This window comes from Pogona vitticeps, chromosome 1 (genome assembly GCF_051106095.1).
Source record: "Pogona vitticeps strain Pit_001003342236 chromosome 1, PviZW2.1, whole genome shotgun sequence".
In the NCBI taxonomy this organism is placed as follows: Eukaryota; Metazoa; Chordata; class Lepidosauria; order Squamata; family Agamidae; genus Pogona; species Pogona vitticeps.
The window spans coordinates 7312081-7336117 of record NC_135783.1 but is presented as its reverse complement, the minus strand read 5'-3'; the positions used below and the strand labels follow the sequence as shown (position 1 = coordinate 7336117).

General features: G+C 42.2%; 2 long non-coding RNA genes across 2 annotated transcripts; one reads left to right on the top strand and one right to left on the bottom strand.

Annotated features, from left to right (window-relative positions):
• Positions 1-5759: 5759 nt before the first annotated feature.
• Positions 5760-9733, top strand: LOC110070736 (uncharacterized). The gene is made up of 3 exons (XR_002299091.3): positions 5760-5920; positions 7013-7133; positions 9572-9733. It is a non-coding gene; the product is annotated as an uncharacterized LOC110070736 (long non-coding RNA).
• Positions 9734-16831: 7098 nt separating this feature from the next.
• Positions 16832-23649, bottom strand: LOC140706676 (uncharacterized). The gene is made up of 3 exons (XR_012086491.2): positions 23136-23649; positions 21088-21211; positions 16832-17022 (listed from the first exon to the last, which is right to left on the bottom strand). It is a non-coding gene; the product is annotated as an uncharacterized LOC140706676 (long non-coding RNA).
• Positions 23650-24037: the final 388 nt, after the last annotated feature.

Sequence of the window (24037 nt, the reverse complement as noted above, 5' to 3'; positions counted from 1 at the left end):
ATAAATCTGCCTTATTGTAGCTTGAACCCATAGTTAATGTTTACTGAACTCTGGGATGATCAAAAACAGATCCTGTCCCTCCTCTGTATTTGAAAAGTGCCATCATATCTTCCCTCTCCTCTTCTTTTCTCAAGACTAAAAATTCCCAGTTCTTTCAGCCTTTTCTCATAGGGCTTAGTTTCCAGTTCCTTGATCATCCTCTTCTGAACTTGCTCCAATTTGTCAGCATCCTTCTTAGTGTGGCGTTCAGAACTGGAACCAGTACTCTAGATTAGGTCTAATCAGTGCTGAATAGAAGGGAACAAGTACCTCACAGGGTTTGAAGGTCTACATAAACGGATATTTGTTTAGGCATCCTTCAGTCTCGAGAGTCAATGGTAACGTGCTCTGTATGAAGGACTTGGAGCAGCATCTAGTGTGACTGAGAAGGCCAATTCGAGAGTGACACAATCCTTTCCACACTGAGGACAAATACAATCTGTCCCCTGTCCAGCTCCCTAATTTTGCTGAGACTGCCTCTTAGCCTCGGCCTGCTGGACAAGAGTCTCTTCAAATTGGGAGGGGCCATGATGCAACGTCTGCCTCCAGGCTGACCGCTCAGAGGTCAAGGTTTCCCATCTATTGAGGTCCATTCCCAAAGCCTTCAGATCCCGCTTGCAGATCTCCTTGTATCGGAGTTGTGGATATAATCAACATAATAATATAGCAACATAGAATCATCAAATAAATTAATAACGGGAAAACAATGCATCTATGTGTAAAAATAAGCATACCCAGACAATGGCAAGACATTGGCAAAAAATACAAGAAAGCAGTTAAAAGAGGGTGTCCATAAAGGCTTCTTCAAACAACCTAGTTTAGAGCATCCTCTTGAAGGCAGGGATAGAAGAGGCCTGGCACAGTTCTACCGGGAGCCCATTCCATAGGGATGGTGCCACAACTGAAAAGGCCCCGTTTCTAGTAGATATCTTTCAGACCTCTCTCAGAGTAGCAACCCATAGGAACATTGCCTGTGAGGGTCAGGTGACATGGGCTGATGTTCTTCAGGAAAGGCTTTCTGATAAGGTTGTTGTCTCTTCTCCAAGGAGTTGACAGCAAGTCACATCCTGAGAGACAGCGTAACCCCAGCTCAAAATAGAAAAGCTGCAGTAGAATGGGTGGGCTGTGCCACGTGAAACCAGCCGAGCCAAACAACCCAAAAAAGCAGCAAAGCCAAGGAGAAGCCGGGGAGAACCTAAGATAGGCCAGATCCAAAGCACAAAATAAAGCTGAGGGCCAGGTAGTCTGAAGCAATTCCCACCACCCCATGGAGGTTTCACTAGAGATTCAACTAGCTTGAGGTCAGCTCAGCCAACTTTCAGCCCCTTGGGCTAGTTAAGCTTGTTCTGTTCTCTTCCATTTTGTTTAGAATTTGCAGAATAAGGAAATCAGAGAATTGCACATAAAGTTTGTCAAATGGGTGATCACAGCACCCGTTTTGCCCTGTACAGCCAAAGCCTCACCCTCTTGCTTCAGAGGCTCTACCCAAAGGCAGTTTTTAAGCAACCCGCACAAGGGTATAAAGAACAAAGCCAAAGGCCTGTCCCAGAGGCCATAAACTAAGAATTTGCATCATCTTCAGTGAGGCCAGGAATGTAAAAAAATAAAAATAAAAAAATTGGTAATTTCTGTTCCTCCAGATTATTCATTATTATGCACTTTCATTTCCTCTCCCTCTATTGTCCAGAATCTTTTGCCCATTCAATTTTTATTTCATCTAGATATTTGTTTAAATACCCCACCTTTCTCCTTAAAAAGCTTTTCTCAAATTCAAGCTTTTCTGTGAAGGCTCTGGAGTAAAACCTTAGACCAGAATACTGTTGGACTCACTGAGAACATTCCAACAAAAGGCATATGCCATAAGGCAGAATTTTCTGGGTTCTTCAGGGAGACAACATTTAGAAATGATTTCCCATTCAAATCAAATAAAATAAATTTATTGTCATTGTAAGTATATCCAAACAATGAAATTCACACAGACACCCAGACCAGACCCACATGCACACACATAAAAAATCCCCAAACACTCCCCACCCACTAAAAATCCCCTACTAAGAATACAAACATCTGCACCGCAGGCTAAGTAACACTGTCCAACTATTTACTACTGGTGGTCTTTAAGCTCATTATTATGTGCAATTATAGCTCTGGGATAAAAACTGTTCAGAAAACGTGTGGTCTGAGTCTTAATTGTTCTATATCTTCTGCCAGACGGCAACAGTTCACAAAAGTTGTAAGCAGGATGGGGAAAGTCTCTCAAGATGTTGTGAGACTTCCTCAGACAGCGGGATTTGTGAAGGGTTGATAGTTGGAGCCCGATTATATTCTGGGCAATTTTAATGATTCTCTATAGAGCTTTTTTGTCCGCTACTCCCAAGTAATACCAGAATGCTATAAGTTCGTCATCATTGTTTAGTCGTTTAGTCGTGTCCGACTCTTCGAGACCCCATGGACCAGAGCACGCCAGGCCCTCCTGTCTTCCACTGCCTCCCGGAGTTGTGTCAAATTCATTCTGGTAGCTTCGATGACATTGTCCAGCCACCTCGTCCTCTGTCGTCCCCTTCTCCTCTTGCCATCACACTTTCCTAACATCAAGGTCTTTTCCAAGGAGTTCTTCTCTCCTCATGAGATGGCCAAAGTACTGGAGCCTCAGCTTCAGGATCTGTCCTTCCAGTGAGCACTCAGGGTTGATTTCCTTTAGAACTGATAGGTTTGTTCTCCTTGCAGTCCAGGGGACTCTCAAGAGCCTCCTCCAGCACCACAATTCAAAAGCAATAATTCTTCGGTGGTCAGCTTTCTTTATAGTCCAGCTCTCACTTCCGTACATCACTACAGGAAAAACCATAGCTTTGACTATGCCGACTTTCGTTGGCAAGGTGATGTCTCTGCTTTTTAGGATGCTGTCAAGGTTCCTAAAAAGCAGAGACATCACCTTGCCACCTTGATGTATTTACTTTGATTTTCAGACTGTTATTATGTTGTGAATTGATGTAACGTGTTATTTGTTGTTTTTCTATCATGTTGTGAACCACCCAGTGTGGCCTTGTAGCCAGGTGGGCGGTATAAGTTAGGACACTCTCAATGGTGCTACGATAGTAGGACCGAAGTAAATGCTGAGATAAATTTAACTTCCCGAGCATCCTCGGGAAATACACCCTCTTCTGTGCCTTCTTCACTAGCATGTTGGCATTTATAGTCCCTGAGAGGTCCTCTGAGATGTAAGTGCCCAGAAATTTAAAACAACCAACTCTCTCCACTTCCTCGCCATTTATGTACAGTGGTAAATGTATATTTAATGTCCCCTTCCCTTCTCCTGGGGATCCTTGTGCAATTTGCCACAAAGGCTGGCTCTATTTTACAAGAGGCCCCATGAGGAATTGAACTTGTCACCTCTGGTTCCTCAGTCAGATTCTTAATTCACTGAGCTCAGCCAACAGCATCTCACCTCACCTTATCAAAACGGAAGAGAAGAGATGCCCCATTACCAGGTTTCAACAGCAACTTCTCAAAACCTCTTCAAATTATGGGTTTTCCTTCCTTCCAGTAACTTAGAGGGATCTATCATGTTCTTCCACCTGTGGAATAATTCCCCCACCTGAAATACAGCTGGCCCCTTCACTGGGAATTTTCAAGAGATCTTTGAAAACTTGGCTGTTAAGACAGGTTTCCCCGGATATCACATTGTCAGAGCGCAGAGCTGCTGTCAACACTTAACGTTATCTGTTCCGCCACCTTGTGTTTATTAATTGTTTTTTGTGTTGTCGTTTGCTTAGTTTTCCTTTTTCTCCGTTTAAGTTGATTGATGTATTTACTTTGATTTTTCAGACTGTTATTATGTTGTGAATTGATTCAACGTGTTTTTTGTTGTTTTTCTATCATGTTGTGAACCACCCAGTGTGGCCTTGTAACCAGGTGGGCGGTATAGAAATTGAACGAATGAACGAACGAACAAAAACCAACCAAGAAACAAATAAATGTTCTAGGAGCCATTTTTGTTCTCCTGAAGACCTTAGAGGGCTCCACACCCATCTTGACCCACCCTGGCATATCAATAACAAAAATCCTGGCCATTCTGAATGGCAAATCGTAATCCCAGAAACTTTAGGGGAGAGAAGAATTTCTCCTTTAAAGGAATTTCAGGGTCTGCTGAGCCTTTAAGGTGAGAAAAATCTTTCCCTGCCTTTAAGCCAGGAAGTAACTAGTCTTCCATTTCTAGTTTCATAAAATCTTATTTGTTCCTTGCTCCTATAGGGTCAGAAGACCAGCACTCGTAAGATCGAACCCACGCAACGGAGTGAGCGCCCGTCGCTTGTCCCAGCTCCCGCCAACCTAGCGGTTTGAAAGCATGCAAATGCGAGTAGATAAATAGGGACCACCTCGGTGGGAAGGTAACAGCGTTCCGTGTCTAAGTGGCACTGGCCATGTGACCACGGAAGATTGTCTTCGGACAAAACGCTGGCTCTACGGCTTGGAAATGGGGATGAGCACCGCCCCCTGGAGTCGAACACGACTGGACAAAAATTGTCAAGGGGAACCTTTACCTTTACCTTTACCCTATAGGACTGGGTGGAAAATTATATGAAATGGTAAATCTTGTTCTTTCTGAAGACATGATTTGCCATTAGGAGGCAATACAGGGTTGTTTGTTTGTTTGTTTGTTTGTTTTGGAGGGGCTTGTTATGGGGTCTCCGTGGACCCAGAGGTAACACTGCAGGGGTCAGAAGAAACCCATAAGTTGCATCTCTTCTCACCATAGGTTCTTTGAGCAGGAGGGTCACTCCAGTGTTCAGATACCTTTCCTGGCCCAGTTAGGGGTCACTTCCTCATTCTGTTCCACATCTGATCAGTGACAGACCTCTATTTTAGTGACCCTGAAGGTTGAACTGCTTTGGAAGCCCCTTCGTAACCAGCAATGAGATTTGAGTCTTCTTCAATTGGGTTTTTCAATGACAGCTCATGACATTTTTTTTAATGTGTACTAAAGTCATTCCTGGGGCCCCTCCGGGATCATTAATTTCATAATAGGTCCACCCATGCATCTGATGCATCAGAGTGTAAGTTCTTCCTGATTTTGATGTGAATGTTTTATTCTTTGGTCCTGTATAATCTGTGCGACACTTGGCTTTTAATTTTGACACTACTTTTAATTTTGGCACTCCCTAGATCCCCCAAAACTAAGTTTCCTAGACGCTGCTTTTCATCCAGGGGGTTTTAATGGGAAGCAAATTCCATTTCCTTATGTTGAGAATGGATTAATTGGTTTTCAATGCATTCCTATGGGAAATGGTGATTCGAGTTACGAACTTTCTGACTTACGAACGTCCTTCCGGAATGGATTAAGCTCGTAAGTCGAGGGTTGACTGTATTTGCATGACAGTCATATAGTTTAGCACTGAACTAAAGCTGTTTGGGATGACCATGTGTGGTCTACCATTGTGATCTAAGGCCTCAGTGATCTACCACGGGGCTACCAATAAGCTCATCCTCTTTTGCACATAATGGTTACTCTAGATGATTGAACGTGCCTTTTCTTCACTGTTGAGACATTTGAGTTCTTCGTGCACAGTCATCTCTGTCAACAAAACATCACAAAGATATGATCTTGTGAAATTCCTCAGGAAGGACTTGAGTAATGGTTCAGTTGTACTGGTCTCCAATTAACAACGTGAAAAACAAAAAACCATACCCACATTAGCTCAGGTTTTGCAAAATCTATTTTTAACTGCCCCCCAGAGGCCTTTAAATACAAGCATGTTTCAACCCCTCCTAGTCCCATTCTTCTTTCTTCTCCGGTGGTGGTGAGCTCCAGTTGTATTTTCAGCCATGAAGATATTTTACCTTGTCTTTGCCGTCCTGTGTTTAATGATGCTGGTGGTTCCAGGTAAATCTGCCACTTGGGTAACTTGTATAATGTTCGTGGATGCTCTGTGAAATGTGACCAGACAGGAATTACCCTTTGAAGTGAAGGGAACTCCAGTTAGCAAGTGATTGTGTTCTGTCAGACATGGGATATGACTAAGATAAAGTGAATGGGAACGCCTACAGGTTCTGCCAGCAAGGCTAGCAAGGGCTTTCTCTGTGGCACCTCCCAGACTTTGGAACTCCCTCCCACTGGAGGCCAAGCTGGCCTCATCTTTGTTGTCCTTCTGCAAGCAGGCAAAGGCCTTTCTCTTCTCTTAGTGACTGGCTGCCTGAGTGGTGGGTTTTTTTAAATGGATTTTTGTCCCTTACTGCTTTGAATCTTTTGGTGTTGCTTACTTTTTTTGTATGGTATTTATTTGATCCTTTTTGTATGCCCATTGTTATTAGTTTTTATATTGCCTTTTAGTGATGTAAGCCGCCTTGGTTCATTTAAGGAGAAAGGTGGGGTAAAAATATTTTGCAAATGAACGAATGGACAAATGAATGGACAGACAAATGAATGAACAAACAAATGAACAAAAACAAGCATTGATTAGGCATCCTTCAGTATCGAGAGACTATGGTAACATGCTCTGTATGGAGGACTTCGAACAGCGTCTGGTGTGGCTGAGGAGGCCAATTCGAGAGTGACCATCCCCTCCACACTGAAGGCAAATACAATCTGTCCCCTGTCCAGCTCCCTGATTTTGCTGGTTTTGGGGCTGCCTCTTTGCCTCGGCCTGCTGGATAAGGGTCTCTTCAAATTGGGAGAGGCCATGATGCACCGCCTGCCTCCAGGCTGAACGCTCAGATGTCCATCTTTCCCATCTGTGGAGGTCCATTCCTGAGGCCTTCAGATCCCTTCAGAAGAAAAACAAACACACACACAAACAAATTCCTGCAAGCCAGGCAGTAGTCCTTGTGTGTGGAGGAGGAGGGGGGTTCTTTTAGGACCAGAAATCCCCCAATCTTATTTATAAGGAATTTTTTAAAAAGAGGCTGTTCAATTTACACGAAAGCCTCCAAGGTGAGTAGACGTGTTCTAATGTAACCTCCTTTTCTGTGTGCATAGGTTTCTCTCAAATATATGGCAGCAAAAAGTGCCGAGAGTCCAAGGGGAAATGTTACAAGCGCAGGTGTCCGGGCGGTTACAAGTACATCGGAAAGTGTGGACGGAAGGTTCCATGCTGCTGGTAAGAATTCCCGCATTCCCAAACTTAATAAGCAAGCAAACAAACAAAAACAATACAAAACAAAACAGTAGTTAGCAAACAGGTGGGCAGGTGGGAAAAAAAATCCACATATGAGAAGTTCATGAGAATTTTAATTTTTTATTTTTTTAAATTCATTTTCAATAGGAATAGGATTTGGAATAGGGGGATAAGGGGCAGAGGGGAATAGGTGTGGGTAGGGAAAGGGTAAAATTCCAAAGAGTGAAAGAGTATTCTTACATCCACTTACACAATTATGCTAAAGAGGGAAATCACATTGGCTAAACAATTTAGCAAAATTTACCAGCATTTCTGAAGTTACTCATCTCTCCATTATTGCCTTGGGCTTTCACCCTCTTCTTTTATCAATACTTTCCAATTCACGTTTTGAACCCAGTAATAAAATCATTCCCAGTTTTAGAGTCCTTTCTGAGATGACCTTTCACTGAACGCTTCTGTCTGTACATCCATCTCTGCCACTTCCAGTATCTTTTCTATCAACTCTTCAAGAGACGGTGCTTCTTCTGTCTTCCAGTTTTTCCCATACAGTATCCCCGCTGCAGTAATTACATGGATTATAAAATATTTCATTTCTTTATCTACAATCTCAGGCATAATATTCAATAAAAACAATTCTGGTTTAAAGGGTATCGCAGAAGATACAATTTATTGTAATATTTCATGTACTAATGTCCAACAATTTTTTGCTTCCCAACATGTCCACCAGATATGATAAAAAGTTCCCTCCCGCCTTTTATATTTCCAACACTTGTTGGAGACATTTTCATACATTTTAGACAGTTTAGCTGGAGTCATATGCCATCTATAAAACATCTTACATACAGTGGTGCCTCGTAAGACGAACACCTTGCAGGACGAAAAACCCACAAGATGAATGGTTTTTGCGATTGCTGTAGTGCCTTGCAAGACGGCTTTTTCTATGGCCATGCTTCGGAAGATGATTCCCCCCCCCAAGACCGATGCCTTGCAAGACGAATATAATTCATTGGTTTTGCAAGGTTCCCATAGGAATGCATTGCATGGGAAACTACTTTTTGCAAGACGAAAATTTCGCAAGACAGCGCTACTCGTGGAATGAATGATTTTCGTCTTGCGAGGAACCACTGTATTTTTTCTTTGAAATTTACTGATTTTGTAAGTTTAGTATTATTCTGCCAAGTTTGTGTCCAGTGATCTAAATCAATATTATGACCAGTTTTATCATACAGTCTTTCACTACTTCATCTACCATTTTTATATTTAGGAGAGATTCGTACATTCTTTTAATTATTTTATCACTTGTCCCTAACAGTAGTTTATCAAATGCCATTTGTTTGTCATAAAAGTTCACTATCTTATCTGTTACATGCCTGGATACTAGTTGCAATCTCGTGCACCAATCTAGAAAGACTTATTGCTTGTCTAGCAACTCTCTAGTCTTAACATATGATATTTCTTAAGCAAATCTTTTGTTGAGTCCATTAAGGTTGGCTGCCTAAATGCTTCTAATGGTGACACTCACCCAGGAATTTTACTATGTGTTTGCTTTCGTATCTTATTCCAAATGTATAACAAAAACTTTCTTATCATATGATTACTGAGGACTTTATGGTCTTTAGCTTTTTGGTACCATACAGCATGCTGTTTCCAGGCTAAGATCATGTTCCTCCAGTTTAAGCAACCTCTCATTATCCAGACTAATCCATTCCTTAATCCAGGCCAGTAGACAGGCTCTATAGTAGATATCTCAATAAGGAAGACCAAAACCCACACTTTGTTTAGAGTTTGACAGAGTTAGCGGAATTTTACCAGGTTTTTCCCAGTCAAGAGTCTTATAATGCCTTCACTTTAATCCTTGATTTTTTTTCCTTGCCAAATAAATTTCATTATTTTTTTCTATTAAAGTCCTGAAGAAGTGTTTGCTTCAACATCACTGATATTGTCTGAAAAAGAAAGATCAGTTTGGCTAGCACATTCATTTTGATTACCACTATCCTTCCCATCAGTGAAGGTTGTAGCTTATCTCACTTTTCCAAATCTCTCTGTTATCTCCTTAAAAAGTTTCATATAATTTTCTTTATTAGTGTGTTTGTCTTATTTGTCATTTGATTTCCCAAATATTTAACTCTTTTTTCCTCTTGGAAGCCTCTATCAATTTGTGAATCCCCCCCTGTTTGAATATTTTTGCCTAAATTTCTTGTTTTCTGACGATTCTCTTTCATTCCTGCCATTTCCCCAAAGTTTACTAGTGTTTCCATCAGTTCATCAATAGATGTACTGGGTTCTTCCAAAATAGAAACTACGTGCAGATTTTTCACACATGGGTTCTGGCCACAGTTCCTGCACTCTATTATGCCTAGCTGTCATCTATGTCTCTCTGTGTGTATCTAGGCATCTCACTGTGTTCTTTATTTTTGCAGGAAACGATGATCAACCAGAGCACAACCATATCAGTCAATGGGCTATTTGAAATTCCTTGGATCTGTGGCTGTGAAATTCAGATGGACCACACTTCTAGAGCTTTCAGCTGTGGGAAGATGTGTAGATGCCCTCTGCCTAAATAAAAGCAAATTTTAACATAACCTTGTGTCTAAAAAAGAAGTGTTTATATCCAGTAATAGGACAGATGTAGATGTAGAATTTTGCCTTTTAAAAAAAATCTCATTAAAACCAGAGAAGCCTCTGCAAGATGCTTGAGCTGGTAGAACTCAATGGGTTCAAACTATGGAGCCAGGGGTGGGAATCCAGATCCTTGCTGTGGCCTCTGAGGAGAGAACCGCATGAGATAACCTAGAGCACATGGGGCTGATGTCGTTAACTTGATTAACCTAGGGTTGGGGATTCATACCCTTCCAGTAGCAAATATCAATGTGTCAGTTAATACTCTTCCAGTACGAAATGTTGTATCATCTCAATTTTGGTACCAGAAATTACCGTATTTTTAGCTCTATAAGACGCACCTTCCCATAAGACGCACCAATTTTTTAGGAGAAGAAAACAGGAAAATATAATCTATTTTCTTCGCTCCATAAGACACACAGACTTTCCACCCCCCTGTTTTGTGGGAAAAAGTCCATCTTATGGTGCGAAAAATACGGTAAATCCTCAGTTATCCTGCCATAGGTTACACTTATGGGTTTTGTTATACAGTAGGACCCCTTTTCTGTGGGATCAGTAGCTGCAGATTCACTTATCTAACGACTGAAAAGGCTAAATAAAAGAAACCGGAAATATGTATCCATACGTATTTCCAGGGTATACTTACCAGAACTGGTCACTAGAAGGAACCAGAGGCCATGCAAAGTGTTGTGTTTGATCCTTCGGCATTTTTCAGCATTCACAAGGGTGGGGGAGTGGAAAATATTTATATATATTTTATTTCCCCTGCCTTCTGCCGAGCAGCTATTAAGTCACTTCATGGTATTAGCTTTGGAATGGTCGGGCTTGATTAGAACAATCAAGCCTGACTATTCCAAAGCAATCCAGGTTAGATCGTTCCTGGGTGTTAATGTCACTGTACCCTAAGCTGGACATTTTTTGGAGAGTAGATGTGGTGGAAATATAAACAGTGGCATGATTCGTTTCCAAGTATCTGACCAATCAAATTTGGCCTCTGGAATTTAATTTATTTTTTGGTCCGACAATAGGTTACTAGTTGGCCAGATAGCTCAGATGCTGGAAGTTTGATTCCCTGCTGTGTCTCCTGAGAGAAGAGCCAGCCTGTGTAGCCTTGGGCAAGCTGCACAATGGTCCCAGGGCACCCTCTGGAGGAAGTGAATGGTAAAGCACTTCTGAGTAGCCACTAATTGGGAGACCCTGGGAAGGGTTGCCATAAGTCAGAATTGACTTGATGGCATATGATTATCATCATCATAGGGCTACTACTTTTTAGGGCCAGGTTGGCTGTCCTAACAGACAGAAGGGTCACCTACAAGGAGGTTGCTTCCTGAAAAGCGATACGTTCCAGTGAAATAAGACGTGCACCTTTCCTGCTGTCTGATTCCATCTGTCTGATTCTCATTTTCATTCCCATGGATGGGTATGGATATTCACATCACCAATGAGGATATCCAGCTCAATAAGAAGCTGACGGCATATACCAAGATCCAGGTCTATAGAGCCTGTGTCCTGAGCACACTCCTGTACTGCAGTGAGTCCTGGACCCTTCGTGCACGGCAGGAGAGGAAGCTGAACACCTTCCATATGCACTGTCTCCGATGCATTTTTGGTATCACCTGGCAGGACAAAGTTCCAAATAGAGTAGTCCTAGAACGAGCTGGAATTTTTGGCTTGTATACATTACTGAAATGCTGGCTTGGGCGTGTTGTGAGAATGGCTGATGGACGGATTCCAAAAGACTTCCTGTATGGAGAATTAGTGCAGGGAAATCACCCCAGAGGGAGACCACAGCTGCAATACAAGGATATCTGCAAGTGGGATCTGAAGGCCTTGGAAGTGGACCTGAACAAATGGGAAACCTTGACATCAGCCTGGAGGCAGGCGGTGCATCATGGCATCATGGCCTCTCCCATTTTGAAGAGACCCTTGTCCAGCAGCAAAACCAGGGAGCTGGACAGGGGACAGATTGTATTTGTCTTCAGTGTGGAAGCCTCTTCAGCCACCCTAGACGCTGTTCCAGGTCCTCCATCCAGAGCACATTACCATAGTCTCTCGAGACTGAAGGATGCCTAATCTGAGTACCTGTGGCTGTGTGTCTAGACTGTGTTTCTTTGACCGATTGTACATCTCAGGGGCTGTGTTGCAGGGAGATTAAGACAACCTCCTCCACCCACTGCTTTTCATTTCATGGGTGCGTACAGTTGATCATTAGCCTGGCAGCAATGCATTTCTTAAGTAAAGAGGAAAGCATACAAATCACTGAGAAGATTGCCTTCCAGGAATGAAAATGCAGAATTTAACATGCTTGAAGGCCATCATCAGGTGGGGGGAAATCATTCTTCAAGCAGAAACATAATGCGGTGGCTGAGAATCAATGTAAAAAGGGCCAGTCCTACTATTAGGTAAAGCATATGCCCCACCACCTTGAAAAACACTTTTCTTGCGAGTGTTAGAATAAAATTTAGCTCCTAGACCTGCTGGTATCTGTGTTCTTGATTCAAGGAAAGTCACCAATTTCGTCCTTTGCCTCAGGCAACACAATATCTCGAGCTGGCCCTGATTGTGAGTCATCAACTGAAGATATTTTTTCATGATTCTCTTAGAAAATTAGGAACATCACTTCCATGGAAGAGTGAAGAGAAGAATGAATGTTGTTTCCTGTTTCTTTCTTCCCCTTCAACCATTGATGTTGGATTTCCTGAAAGACCCTACCAAGACCAGCTAGACCAGATTGTGGTCAATTTATCTCTTAAGTCAAGAGAACAACTATTTCCCGCCCCTGCCAATATAAGAATTGACAGGACATCATAAATCTTCCTTCCGTATAAATTTGTGCCTTGGAATACAGGACATTGATTTCCCTCTGTTCACCCTGTGGTTTTATTAAGTAAAGAGGATAGCATACAAATCACTGAAGGTATTTCTGACCTGCTGATGAGGAACCGTTGACATGGCCTGGCATTTGAGAAACAAACTGGCATGGCAGCATGCTTTTACTGGGGCCCAAGAGGTGGGCAGGTCACTTGTAAACTTGAACTAGGATTCATCTGGAAAGTGAACAGGGAGGGAGAGGCAAGGAATTTCAACGATGCTGCTCAGACAAGTCCCCTCCAAATTGTGCAATTTGTTGCAAAAAAAAAAAAAAAAAAAAAAGGGCATGAGAAGAAAAGAGTTTGCTTTTGATAGGAATGGTTGGTGGGAACAGAACTTGGAGAAGTTCTCTTTTTTGGGCATGTATGTAGCTCCTGTAATCTTCTAGCCCACCTGCTGATCTAGATATTTTAGGAGCGGTTGTTAGAAACCACAACTTCTTCTACACCCAGTTGACAGCATCATTAAAGTAAGCGAAAATATACCCTTTAATGGTCTTAGGTGTGTTGTGGAGACCTGGAGGCAGTTGGTGAAACTGTAGGGTCGAAGACTCAAAAGATGCTGCTTTTTGTAAGGTTCCTTCCCATCAGGCTGGCTCTCCCTATGGGCCAGACAACTTTGGCTCAGGCTTTTTACCTCAGAGTAGGCCATACAAAGGGACGTGGTGGCACTGAAGGGATGTGGTGGTGCTGTGGGCTAAACCGCAGAAGCCTGTGCTGCAGGGTCAGAAGACCAGCAATTGTAAGATCGAATCCACACAACGGAGTCAGCTCCCGTTGCTTTGTCCCAGCTCCTCACCAACCTAGCAGTTCGAGAGCATGCAAATGCAAGTAGATAAATAGGTACCACCTCAGTGGGAAGGTAAAACAGCGTTCCCTAGTCACACTGGCCATGTGGCAACGGAAAACTGTCTTCGGACAAGCGCTGGCTCTACGGCTTGAAAACGGGATGGGCACCGCCCCCTAAAGTTGGACACGACTGGACTGAAAATGTCAAGGGGAACCTTTACCTAGGCCACACAACCCACCCATGCATTGCTTTAGTGCCTTGGTGCCTTGGGCACACGTGGTCGTCCTCAAAGATTTGGCACCTTTTCATGTCTTCCGGATTGCTGCCTAGTGGTGGGCATGTTTTTCACTTTCCCTGAGCAGCCCTTGCAAAAGCATTAGTGGCTGTTTTGTCTAAGCATGTTCAGCCTTACGCCAAAGAAGAATGAGGTGAGATAGGGTAGCACTTTTTAAATCCCTGAAAGGTAGTCATCCAGAGGAGGGGCAGGATCTGTTCTCGATGATCTCAGAGTGCAGGACACATAATAAGAGGCTCAAGACAGATTGAGGCTGAATATCAAGAAAAACTTTCTAACTGTTAAAGCAATATGACAATGGAACCAATGACTTCAGGAGGTGGTGACTGCTCCAATACTGGAGGCATTTAAGAGAAATTAAGACAACCACCTGGCAGATGCCCATTGATTTGGATTCCTGCCTTGAGCAGGGGGTTGGACTTGATGGCCTTGTAGACCCTTTCCATCTCTATGATTCTATAATCGTTTTTTCACCTCTCCATTTTTTTAAACTTGTTTGTGCTGATACATGTTGGCTGGCATCTTAATGTCTCATTATTCTATACTATTCCCTTGTTAATACACTGCTTGTATTTGTTGTATCAAAGGGACTGTGGAAAGACGGAGGGCTGCTCTTCATAGGGTGGTCATGTGACAATGTGTGATGTCAGTGACAGGTGAATGGTAGTAACACTGGGCACAGAGAGGGCTTTGGATAGGGATTCTCATGGGCTAAGTTCAGGAATTCTGTAGGCTTTGGCTCACTTAACCTAAGATGTGGTGGGAAATAAATTGTATATTGGTTGCCCTCCCTATTTTCTTTAAGGTTACACTTATTTTTCAGTAGTCCCAACATACACAATATGGTTTCTTCACAACTTCCCATTTATTCCTCAAATAGTTTTGCTCTTTTTCTGTATTGTTTCCAAATAGAGTAGTCCTAGATCGAGCTGGAATTTCCAGCATGTATACATTATTGAAGCAGCGACGTCTATGTTGGCTTGGGCACGTCATGAGAATGGCTGATGGTCGGGAGCTCCTATGTGGAGAATGAGTGCAGGGAAAGCGCCCCAGAGGGAGACCACAGCTGCGATACATGGACATCTGCAAGCGGGATCTGAAGGCCTTAGGAATAGACCTCAACAGATGGGAAACCTTGACGTCTGAGCGTTCAGCCTGGAGGCAGGCGGTGCTTCATGGCCTCTCCCAATTTGAAGAGACACTTGAACAGCAGGCCGAGGCAAAGAGGCAGTCCCGAAACAAGCAAAACCAGGGAGCTGGACAGGGGACAGATTGTATTAGTCTTCAGCGTGGAAGGGATTGTCACTCTCGAATTGGCCTTCTCAGCCACACAAGACACTGTTCCAAGACCTCCATACAGAGCACGTTACCATAGTCTCTCGAGGCTGAAGGATGCCTAAGAAGAAGAAGCTTCTGTAAAAGCCATGGTCATTCCTTTCTTATAAGAGGAACGCAAGACAGAAGGTTTTCTCACCCATAGCCCTACTAGGATAAAAACAAGCTTTTCCTGCTTGTTTCTAGGAACGGTCCCATTCCTAGAAAGGTCCCATTATTTTACATATGCTTTTCCTAAGGAAGTATTACATAGGGGTTGGGAGAGCACTCAGTTTTGCTTGCTCGCACATCAAAGTCTTAAAACATCGAGTTCTTGGTGGCTCAAAGAACAGGAAATTTGTGAATATTCTGAAATTCTTACAGAGTACGAAGTTGACAAAAAATAGTGATAACACTTACAAAGATAAAAGCAGAGTGAAGGAATGAAGCATTCTGCATGGTCATGTAAACCCAACATTTGTTTTTCAAATATAGTTGGCTAGATTTGCTGCAATATGTACACTATGAAAGCTATAATCCCAATTTGTTTCCATTTGCCTGACATGTATGGTGGATATGGTGACTTCTGCTTTAGAAGCAAAGTTAATTTCTGAATATATATGTAGAAAAAAAAACTTAATCTAGTACAGCAGGACCTCCTTATCTGCAGGATCGGTATCCCCTGATCCAAAATTATGAAATGCCCTTCTGCAATCCCTTCCCGTGGAACCAGAATTGGTCAGATTCAGATGAGTCCTAAAAACCTGCTTGTTCAACCTGGAACCATAGGGGTTGACCATGGAAATAGGCAAATATTGGGACAGAATTACTGTACTTTAATTATTATGATGTTGTTATGATAGTTATTTTGATTGTTTATTACCTTCTTGAATGATAACGGCTTACTGTATGTTTTTGTCATTGTAATTATGTTATGGTTGTATTTTAACTATTTTTGACTATTGGATTGCGCTCTGGTATAGAGCACAATAGTAATAATAATAATAATAATAATAATAATAATAATAATAATAATAATAATAATAATAATAATAATAATAATAATAATGATGATGATGATGATGATGATGATGATGATGATGATGATGGTGGTGGTGGTGGTGGTGGTGGTGGTGGTGGTGATGATGATGATGATGATGTTGATGATATAATAATAATAATAATAATAATAATAATAATAATAATAATAATAATAATAATAATAATAATAATAATAATAATAATAATAATAATAATAATAATAACTACTACTACTACTACTACTACTACTACTACTACTTATCATCATCATCATCATCATCATCATCATCATCATCATCATCATCATCACTAAAATGGTAAAGCGCTTCTGAGTATCCACTATCTGGGAGACCCTGTAAAGGGTCGCCATAAGTCAGAATTGACTTGATGGCATATGATTATCATCATCATAGGGCTACTACTTTTTAAGGCCAGGTTGGAGCAATTTCCTAACAGACAGAAGGGTCACTTTCAAGGAGTTTGCTCTGTAAAAAAGCGATGTGTTCCAGTGAAATAAGACATGCACCTTTCCTGCTGTCTGATTCCACCCGTCTGGTTCTCATTTTCATTCCCATGGATGGCTATGGATATCCGCATCACCAATGAGTATCTGTGGCTGTGTGTGGCTGTGTGTCTAGACTGTGTTTCTTTGACTGATTGTACATCTCAGGGGTTGTGTTGCAGGGAGAATAAGACAACCCCCTCCACCCACTGCTTTTCCTTTCATAGGTGCATACAGTTGATCATTAGCTTGGCAGCAATGCATTTATTAAGTAAAGAGGAAACAAGCATACGAATCACTGAAGGTTTTCCTGAAGATTATCTTCCATGAATGAAAATGCAGAATTTAACAGGCTTGAAGGCTGGCATCAGGTGAAGTGAAAATCATTCTTCAAGCAGCAACATGATCTGGTAGCTGAGAGGACTCCCATAAATTATTTTCTGAAAATGAAAGTTTATGAACTTTATTTCTTTCTTTCTTACATTTGTGTACTAACCCATCAGTGCAAAGCACTGTTCTGGGCAGGTCTCAGCAAATAATAAAACACAGCAACCGAGAAATTGCATAAAACCAATCATCAGATGCAATAAAACATGCGACTCCAAATACAGTGGTGCCTCGCTTAACGAGCACACCATTTAACGACGAATCCGCATAGCGACCCGTTTTTTGTGGTCGCTAATGCGATCGCATTGCGATGTTTAGATAGGCTAAACATCGCATTGCGATCATTTCTGCACCTGGCGGCCATTTTGGGAACAGCTGATCGGCGGTTCCAAAATGGCCACCGGGTCCAGAAAATGGCAGCCCGCACCATTTTCGCGCCCTGCCCTCGCTTACTGGGCAGCGAAAAAGGCGGCCGAATCCAGGATTCTTCGCTTACCAGTGAGTTTTTCCCTAATAGGAACGCATTAAACAGAGTTTAATGCGTTCCTATGGGTTTTCCCCGCCCAGATAGTGAAGAATCCCGATAGCGACGTTAATCCTGGAACGGATTAACGCTGCTATGCGGGACACCACTGTATAAAGCAGTTTGCATGGCATAAAAAATTGGGCTGGGTTGTATTGGAAGGCCTGTCTGTAAAGCCTTCTGAATGATAGCAAGGAGGGAGTCGAGTGCAGCTCATCCAGGAACTGATTCCAGAGTGTTGATACTACAATGAAGAAGGCCTCATAGTTGATTTCTGGGTTCCTTTGGAGTGGAAAATGTTCTAGGTGAATCTCCACAAACATCAATCAAACGTGGTTGTTGTTGGTTTCTCGGGCTGCCTGGCCATGTTCTGGAGGTTTTTCTTCCTAACATTTCGCCAGTCTTTGTGTGGCCAGCATCTTCAGAGGACAGGAGCTAGAATTATGTCTCCTACTGTCCTCTGAGGATGCCGGCCACAGATACTGGTGAAACATTAAGAAGAAAAACATCCCGAAAACGTCCTGAAATATTCACAACAATCATCAGATCCCAGCCATGAAAGCCTTGGAGAACATCAATGAAACAACTCGATTGCTATATATTTATTCTCTAAATGATCCTATTTTCTTATCACATGCCTCTGTTCATTTGCCATCTCTGCTGTTGCCTGGTTCTGGGTACACTTCCTCCAACCTAATGCTCACCAAACATATTGGAATACTACCTCCATCACCCTTCTCCTTTTGCCTTGCTGTCTGGTGCTATTGGGAGTTGGGATCCATGTGATTTGAAGAGTGCCATGTGGGGGTGGGGGGAATGAATTGGAACAAACTACAGTGGTGCCTCGCATTATGACGTTAATTCGTTCCAGCAAAATCACTGTAGAATGAAAATGTTGTAATGCGAAATAAAAAAAGCCCATAGAAACGCATTAAAACCCAATTAATGCATTCCTATGGGCTTGAAACTCACCGTCCAGCGAAGATCCTCCATAGCGCAGCCATTTTCGCTGCCCGTGCAGTGAGGAATCCGTCCCAGAAAAGAGCGGGGAGCCATTTTATTTTACCCGCTGGCCATTTTGAAACCGCCAATCAGCTGGCCGAAAATCGTCGTTTTGTGAGAATCGGTTCCCGAAGCAGGGAACCGATCATCGCAAAGCGAAATTCCCCCATAGGAAACATCGTTTTGCGATAGCTTTTGCGATCGCAAAAACTTCATCGTAATGCGATTTCGTCATTAAACGGGGCGCTCGTCTTGCAAGGCACCCCTGTATTGACCAGGATCAGACCTGGATTAGACACCAATAAAAGAGTGACAATTGGTGGAAGAAATAGCAATAAGTTAATATATGCAGATGGTGCCATGTTAATGGTAAAAAAATCACCAATTTGAAATAACACATGATTTAAAAAAATGCATATCAAGGAAGTATTACAATTGAACATAGAGAAAAAACATGAATATAGAATATTTCCTGTACATAATCTTAATAATGAAAAAATATCCTGGAATATAGGTTTTTTTTTAAAAAAATATCCTGGTTCAAACAGTTGACCGCAGCCAACAAATCATTAAACCAAGATTTGGGAAGAGAGATAGGAAGCAATTCGGAAAAGCCCTGAAATGCAAGGATGGCTCTGGAAACCAAGGCTAAGATCATCTATTGTATAGTGTGTATCTATTTGATAGTATTCTATAAATAGAACATGGAGAAAGCCAGAGACTGGAGAAGTTGTGGGTTTCAGACTACAATTCTCAGAATTCTGAGCATTTTGGTTCCAAACAACAGCTTTTCAAAGGCGCCCCACTGAGACACTTGATGCAGAAGGAAGTTTCAAGCCTTCCCATTTATTGTTTTTACTTAGCCTTCCTTCGTTCTTAATATATCCTGGTGATACGCCATTGAGCCCATTCCCACTTGTGACAACCCTCACAGAGTTCTCTAGGCATAAAATACTCAGACATGGTTAACCAGTCCCTCCTGCTCTGGCACTATATAACTTTTCTAACCCTTCAGCCACACATGTTATGGGAGAGCGTCCTTTGCCTTTCTCTCTCTCTCTCTCTCTCTCTCCCAATTTTTCAGGAGGCACCATAGAGATTCGAACTCCTAACCTATGGTTCTGCAGCCAGGCGCTCCAACCTATGGGGCTACATCCATTTCTTACATTACACTGGACTGTCTCGATAGCGGTTCTGCTGGAGTCAATTCCCACATTTGTCCTGTGATATCTGAATCCCAAGCACCGCAAGGGAATAATCAACAGTGCATTAATTGCCACTATTATATCATTCACTCTTTCAGATTCAAGCTACAAGACAGAGAGCCGCATGGGAAGGGTGCTACTTCCTTTAATGGAACCACGGGTCCCCAGATGTTGTGGCTGGATAGATTGAGTAGACTTTTTTTTCAGGGATTTACTAGACATTAAGATAAAGGCAGTGCCTCTCTCAAAGGCAACAATGACTGGTGATCAAACGCACTTCACTGATCAAACAGATTCATGTGTTCCTTTGTGAGCCTGCAGCACCTGTTTTACCTGAGACAGGCAGAAGATCAGAGGAACTTTTCAAGCACACAACAAGCAAGAATGGGTTGAATATTTGTGAGAAATACTTTTCTCTGTTGACTTGCTGGAGAACTCAGTGGTTTAAGCATCTGACTGTGGAGCCAGAGGTTGGTAGATCGGTTCCCTCCTGGGCGTCTTACGAGTAAAGCCAGCCTGCGTAGCCTTGGGCCAGAGCTGCCCCCAGAAGAAAGGGAATGGGAAATCACTTCAGAGTATTCCCTACTTAGAAAACCCTGAAAAGGGTTGCCATAAGTCATAAATGACTTGCGGGCACATGATTATCATTATAATTATTTATCTAGTCTATGCCTTTATGCCTTCCCTGTATATTAATAATATTAATATTAATATTAATATTACTAATATTAATATTAATATTACTAATATTAATAATGATATTACTACTACTACTACTACTACTACTACTACTACTACTACTACTACTACTACTAATAATAATAATAATAATAATAATAATAATAATAATAATAATAATAATAATAATAATAATAATAATAATAGCCTAGAGCTATTATTACAAATCTACTCTAGAGTGGAATCATTAAGCAGTGCACTTCTGAGTATTCTCTACCTGGAAAAAAAATGGAAAGGATAACCATAAGTTAGAATTGAGTTCAGGACACATTATTATTTAGGCTGGCTGGATAGCTCCGTGGTGTAGGTCACTGGTTCTTAACCTTGGGTTACTCAGGTGTTTTTGGACTGCAACTCCCAGAAGCCTTCCCCACCAACTGTGCTGGCTGGGGTTTCTGGGAGTTGCAGTTCAAAAACATCTGAGTAACAAAGGTTAAGAACCACTGGTGTAGGTAACTGAATGGGGAGCCACAAGTTGGGAGCTTGATTCCACACTGTGCCTCCTATGAGAAGAACCAGCCCATGTGGCCTTGGCCAAGCTGCACAGTCCCACAGAAGAAAGGAATGGTTAACCATTTTTGAGAAATGGAAAATCCTGGAAAGTCAGAAATGACTCAATAGCCCATGATGCTGATTGCTCAGTTACTCACTTGCAGCAGATGAAATCTTTAGAGCAGGTCCCTTGCTGTTTCATAGGTTTCAAGCAGGGTTTGACATTTTGGCAGATCCCTTCGATTTTGTAACACCCCCAGGGAGTGCTTATACCTGAGAAAACTGCAGGTAGAAAGCAGAGTTTTAGAGCGGAAGTGGACAAAGATCAGCTGAGACATCATAAAAAACCTACACATCAAATACTTCTAAAGCCGGTGAAGGACTCAGTTCTGCAAGGAGCTCCATGCCAATTGTAACACTTCAAGAATTTTTTTTAAAAATCCTTTTTGGGTAGACAACCATGGTTTTCCCTGTCTCTCTCCCTCCCTCTCAGGTCATAATAAATGTGGATAGTTTTCGGTGTTCACTGGCCCAAGAAACTTGTAATCTGAAGAACAGCCAGAATGATTTATTTGGGGGCTGCAAAACTGGAGAAGGGAGAGGAAAATGGATTTATTTATTAATTTATTTATATGTCATCTTTCTTCTCACAGGGACCCAAGGCAACTCACAACAGAAAAAGATGAAAAATAATATAAAATACTATAGATACTTCATATTAAAAACAATAACACTGGAACCTATATTAAGATGAAAAGCCAAGATTAAAAATTAAAAAAGTGTTTTTTTAAAAAAACCCTCTGTACGTTAAAACTGATAATAGGACACTAGCCATTGAATCAATCATATTCTTATCAATAATATTCCAAACATACTAGGGAAACATTGACTCAGATTATTGTTGACTCACCACCCAACAGTTAATTGAATGGGTCTACTTTAGTTGGGAGGAGATCTAAGCCCTTGCATTTCAATTTAGCACAGATATGGATAACTCAGCGGGCTAGTTTGGGAGTTCGATTCCCCCATTGTGCCCCCTGGGAGAAAAACCAGCCCGTGTGACCTTGGGCAAGCTGCACAGTCCCAGGACTCCCCCTAGAGGAAGGGAATAGTAAACCACTTTTGAGTATTCCCTACTTAGAAAACCCTGTTGCCATAAGTCAGAATTGACTTGAGGGCACATGATTATCATTATAATTATTTATTGCAAATCTAGTTTATGTCGGACATGACTGAACTAAATGTCAAGGGCAGCCTTTACCTCCTTTACCTTTACCTATCCTTTTAAGTTTGCTAGTGAAATCTGAAATTTATATTTGCAAAGGATTCCTCATCTCCCACAAGTTCCCGTAACTGAAGACTTATTGTTTAAAATGCTGTTGTGCAGTTTTGCATACGCCATGGGAACGTCCTCAGAAGCAGAGGCAAATCCGTGCCGGCCAAAGGCTTTCTCTGCTCATTTCGAGGTGTGTGCAGCTTGCACACTATGCAATGAATTTATTTATTTATTTATTTATTTATTTATTTATTTATTTATTTATTTATTTATTTATTTATTTTCTTGAACTTGTATGCTGCCCATCTAGACATACTCTACTCTGGACGGCTCACAGAACACAAAATAAAACAACAGAAATAAATGAGCCGTTAACAACACATAGACAGTAATTCAAGGTGGGGAGAATAAAAAGAAAGTTAAATAGTGCCCGGAGGGGAAGGCCTGACTGAATAACCAGATCTTAAGTTGGTTTTTAAAAATGCCCAGCAAGGCAGGGGGAGCCAAACGGATCTTGGAGGGGAGTTTGGCCCAGAGACAGGGAGCTACAGCCAAGAAGGCCCCGTGTCTCGTTCTTTCTTTCTAGACCTCCCTTGGGGTTAGGCTCCTCAGTTGCCTCTGCTGACTAGAATGGGTGATACGAGTAGATCGAGGTGGGAGGAAGCGTTCTGCCAAGTAACGAGGTCCTGAAGTTGCATGCACCCCAAAATCACCAAAGAAATTCCTTAATCGGTGATGATTTACCACTGTTAATAGCATCCTTTCCCTTGTGTATGCAGAGCTGTGGAGCAGGACTTCAGCCAACGTGCTGCATAGCTTCCCTCCCATCAAAGGGACTCCTGGACAGGAGATGAAGCACCCCACATCCTGTTTTCAGAGAGGCAACATCAGATGCTGTTGCTCACACACCGTGCGTGGGTTCCAACTCACCTGGGGAAATGAGCAGAAGGAAGCAGGAAAGCAGGAAGAGAACAGAAAAAGGCTTCATGGCTTCAGATTGTCTGTGTCGGAACAACTACACAGCCACAGGGATGGTAAGATGGGGCAGCTTTGCCCATGGCTCTGTATTTATTGGTGTGTGTTGGACTGTGAAACGTTGGCTTGTGCAACCATTGAGATGCTTTGGAAACATTTGTTTGCTAAAGATTTAACGAGCCAGTGATGGGTTATCGGAGTCAAGAGATGGCTCGTGATTTTTTAATTTTTATTGCTTGAATACTGCCCACTAATGTTCCGACGCATTTATAGTAGACCAAGAGTGTACACCTGCCTTATTTACTTTATCTACTACCTTTACTTATTTTATCTCTGCTGTGCGGAGAAATGCGCAAGACAGTAGGAAAAGAAGACCCAACACCGGATGGATTAACTCACTAAAAGAAACCACGGGCTTGAGTTTGCAAGAGCTCAGCAGGGCTGACAACGATAGGCCTTTCCAATGGGCCACTAAGCTGTGTGTGTGTGTGTTTAGTTGTTTAGTCGTGTCCAACTCTTCGTGACCCCATGGACCAGAGCACGCCAGGCCCTCCTATCTTCTACTGCCTCCCGGAGTTGTGTCAGGTTCATGTTGGTTGCTTCGCAGACACTGTCCAGCCATCTCATCCTCCCCCCTTCTCCTCTTGCCTTCACACTTTCCCAACATCAAAGTCTTTTCCAAGGAGTCTTCTCTTCTCATGTGATGGCCAAAGTACTGGAGCCTCAGCTTCAGGATCTGTCCTTCAAGTGAGCATTCAGGGTTGATTTCCTTTAGAACTGATAGGTTTGTTCTCCTTGCAGTCCAGGGGATTCTCAAGAGCCTCCTCCAGCACCACAATTCAAAGGCATCAATTCTT